We start from the raw sequence: 4,739 nt of genomic DNA, 5'->3' as shown, positions 1-4,739 counted from the left end.
TTTCCCTTCCCTGCCTTGTCGTCATCAGACTCGGGATCCTTGGTACTATCAGAATCAGCATACTTCACCAACGCAGCCATGAGGGTCCCTATATCGTTGCAGTGGCGCTTCATTCGTCCCAATTTCAACTTTAGAGGCCCAAACCGGCAGTTGCCTTCCAAGGTTATAACCGTTGTGTCGGCATTGATAAGGTCTGACAAATGCAAAATTTGTGAGACCCGGCACACCCAACGAGTCGTTGATTCTCCTTCTTCCTGAACACAGGCTGCTAATTCCACTATTGACATGGGTTGTTTACATGTATCCTTGAAGTTCTGGATGAACCGGGCTCGCAATTGGGCCCATGAACTGATAGAGTTGGTCGGCAAACTTTTTAACCAAGTACGGGCCGTTCCTTCGAGCATCATGGTGAAGTACTTTGCACACGCCGCATCATCCACATCCAGCATCTCCATGGCCATCTCATAGCTCTCTAGCCATGTCTCTGGAGGCTGATCAGCAGTGTAATTCGGCACCTTGCGCGGGCCCTTGAAATCTTTGGGCAGGCGCACATTGCATAAAGCGGGGACAAGACAAGGCACCCCCAAAGAGCTAGAAGAAATGCCAGGCTCGACCGAGGTAGTTGGACGAACCGGCGTAAGCTGGCGAGCCTCGTACTGTGCTGCTAACTCGGCCTCCCTGCGCGCTCGGGCCCGGTCCACCACTTCCTGAGCATCACCAACACCACCCGCCGGGTTACCACGGGGTACCTCACGGTTTCGTGCATTACTTGACACAGCCGGTTCATCCATATGCCTGCTATAACTCCGGCTTGGACGAGGGGTGGAGTGAATTCGGTCACGACTGTATGAGTATGCTTCCTGCTGGATCAAAGCTGTCCGAAGAAGCTCCTTAACTCGGCGCGTTTCTACCGCCTGCGGCGAATCACCTTCAATTGGGATGGCCCCCAGCCGTGCAGCAGCAACAAGGTTATCCATCGGGTGGGAATAGTGACCCGGAGGTGTCAGGACAGCCTGAGGTACAATAGTGTTTTGACGAGGCGGATCCACCAAGCGAGGGTGAACCGGCACGCCCGTCCCTGGCGCCTCCGCCCGGTTTACCACTGGCGGGTTGCTGTTTCCTGCTCCTGGGGTGTTGAAGAGATCTCTAGCTTCGAAAACCTGAGGCAAACGAGACCGGTATTTCCGCTTCAGGACCTCATGGGATGCATTCTGATCTAGCATAAGTCAGTAAGCTTGCACATCCAAAGCGGCCCGCTCTGCGGTCATCCTGGCATTCTCAGCTGCTAGGTCGGCCTTGGCTTGAGTGATCTGATCCCTCACTTTTGCAATTTCCGCGTCGTGGGCGTTGTGATCCGCCGGATTAGCCTCTGCCATGAGCGTAGCCAACGCATCAAACAGATCAGATAAGACTTGAGCCGGCGGGTGCACAGGGCCTCCTGCCCCGGCTGCCGTCGCCGTTCCTGATCCGGCGATCATTGCTGCTGTGGTCGAAGAGTGGATCACTGCTTGTGTCTCGGCCATGAATATTCCGACCCGGTTTGGCAGATCAGAGGGGTCCGGAATACTGTCGCCATCAGAACAGCCCCCAATCCGGCCATCTTGTAGCTGATACAAAGATTCGGTTTCTCCGGTTGATGACTCGTTGCTAGAATAAACGACGGTCTCGCCACCAGATTCTGATCCATCCTCATGACTTCCTCCATTGATGACTCCCACGAAGGCACGCTTCACGGCCGGTTTAACTTGGGCAGATCGCGCATGCTGAGCCGTCTCGACGAGGTCGGTGCAGATGTCCGGCTCAGGGCCCGGTTCACCGATTTTGCCAATGAAGATGTGTATGCCACCAAAGGGAACCCGGTACCCGTACTCGATTGAGCCGGCTTCGGGGCCCCATCCTGCATCGTCGATGTAGAGCTTGCCGCGAGGACTCTTTGTCATCCGGCCCACAGCGTAGCCCTTGAGTCCTTCGAAGTTGCCCTCTAAGAACTTGAAACCATCGTGTGATAGCCCCACGGTGGGCGCCAACTGTCGTGGTTTTGTCACCGCAGATGTCCTCATGAAATGACTTAGTCGTGGAGCCATCGCGACGGGTTAACTTGAAGGGGTTAAAGCGGACACAGGGATGCAAGAGAGTTTATACTAGTTCGGCCCCTTCGATGAAGGTAAAAGCCTACGTCTAGTTGTGATGGAATTGATGGGGTTTCGATGACTAGGGAGCAAACAAGCTTCACCTAGGTCTCGAGTTGTTATCTGTTGTCCTTGAACCGCCACCGGGTCGTCCCCTTATATACATGGGTGACGCCCGTCGGTTTACAGAGTCCAAACACCGGCTCATAGACGTGTCCAGTTTGGTCTCTACTTACTCCTAACTTACAATGCAAGTTTACATACCAACACCGGTTTACGGCTACAGGCTTTAAACCGACTGTGGGCCTTGAGCCCTGTTCTTCTCTTATAGGCTTCAACATACTTAACTACTGATGAAGTTAACCCGGCCTGTCCTGGCCGGTTTACGCCCAGTAGTAATATTCCCAACAGATGGCAAAATCTTGGCAAGCAAGTGCGGAATGTAATGGATAACATGAAATGCAGAGATGTTCATCCGTATGACATGGTAATATAGAACTGCCATATATACATACCAATGGTCATACACACCATACATAGTTTAGTACAAGCCCAGGCTACAGTACAACTATGATGAAAGACGTTACATCTCATCGGAGGCATTCCAAGCTCCTATACATTATTTTTCTACACCTCCAGAATTGATACACACTAAGTCATATTCCACAAGTCACGCAGGTCAGTGGCAATACAACTATTACAATACTAGTGATACTACTACTAACTCAGATAGCTCCGTAGTAGTCCTCATAGAAGTCACCTCCATAGCCTGGAAGTTCAACGTGACCATCCGCAAACAGGCGGTCCTGAGGAGCTTGTGGACCATAGGGGCTAGGATGAGGTCTTGGACCAACAAACGGTGGCCTGCGAGGACCACGGGGTGGGGTGATGCCTCCCACATCACGCCAATCCACCATGTCTGGCAAAGCAGATCTCACAGGGTCGTATCCATACATCCAGCTTGCACAGCCGGTGCAAACCGAGTCAAAGTGGCCCAATGATCAGCACGGGTGTTGAAAAGCTTTAGTCTCAAGGCCCAATTCTCTCGGTCCTTATCCTCGAGCATCTCGGCAGTGGTGCGAGTTAGTGAGTCCTCATGTGTGGAGTCAGCATAGATAGCCTGGAGATACCCTTGCGCTCCCGGGAGTGAAGCTGGCATATAATGGAAGTCGGTGTTCCGAAGCAGGCCAGTCCTGACTCGCATGATGGTCATCATGGAATAGGCAGCATCCTGCACAGCCATCTCAACAGTAACCCCGAGTCCATAAGAATAGTGGAGGGGCTCGGTAGATCCAGGATTAGAAGGAAATATCCAGATGGTGCAGAAATATTGGCTTTGATTAAAGTCTCGGAATTGCTCTTCGACAGTGTATTCAGGATACCAACGGTAACCCGTCTGGATCATTACCCGGACTAACATAGCCGTATGGCCAGGCACATCGAGGCACCGGGTCAGACGAACCACTTGGTTTTGAGCACGAGTGGCCATCTGAAAGCACAACCACAATGCAAAGACATTAGAATTTCTAGGGAAAATTGGACAGCATAACAACTGTAAATGCTCAGGAACAGATTTGAGACATTCACAATAGATTGCAAAACCACTGAACAACATCATATCAAGGTTCTGGTTCAACTGGTAACAAGCCAAAAGTAGTAGAAACTGTACTGAGGCTGGTAACCAACAATCCTATAAGTTACTATGGATTAGTAACACGTGAACCTGATAGAGAGAAGAGAGCCTAGTCCTTAACCCACGTAGAATGAGAAGAGAATGACACAGATCAGAGGGCATAAGGTAAAGGAGTAAAAGAGCCTTACGTCCCTCCCACAATCAATTCCCCTACATATAACTAAAGCATTTCTAGACTCGACATCGACCAGTTTGGCTTAGTGAACCTACAGGCAGTCCGGCTCTGATGCCAACGCTGTCAGGACCCCGATTCCAAGTCACATCGACCCAGCTGGTAACACCTCATATCACTTTACGGCCTCACGCACGGTAACCCCACGGGTGTCGCCTTACCATGGCCCGGGACCGTTTGCGCCTTTTGTCTCACGTATATGATAGTGTTGCTAGCATCCATATTACAGAGAACCCGGGCTGACATGGCTAGTCGTGAACCCAAAGTGGCACTAACCCATGGGGATAGGCATACATGAATCACATCAAGCATGTCGGTCATCAACGTGTGAACCCGGGCTGTAGCACTGGGCTAACAGGACTCCGGTAACCCGGGCTGTAGCAGGCTAGGCAGGACTCCGGATGTCACCGCGTGACATTTCCCCGAAGGGACAGACACATGAACGAAGTGAAACACATGCCGGCCAGTCAAGTGTCCAGAGCAGTAGTGCTGGGCTAGCAGGACTCTGGTGAACCGGGCTGTAGCGGACTACTATCGCTCAGGAAGCACTAGACTACATTTCCCCATATGATAGGCTGCCAAGGATAAACAACTAGATTGTCGGATCCCACTCATACCAAGCATTTCAAACATACACATAATATGCCCGATATGAGTACATACAACATGGCATCACAACAAAACTCTACAACTCAAGTACCTTTATTTAAAAGGCTCCGAGGAGCCATACATAACATGTTCACAC

Source organism: Triticum urartu, chromosome 5A (assembly GCF_056163025.1).
Source record: "Triticum urartu cultivar PI428250 chromosome 5A, HENAU_Tu73, whole genome shotgun sequence".
Classification (NCBI taxonomy): domain Eukaryota; kingdom Viridiplantae; phylum Streptophyta; class Magnoliopsida; order Poales; family Poaceae; genus Triticum; species Triticum urartu.
Note: the sequence above shows the minus strand (reverse complement) of the source record.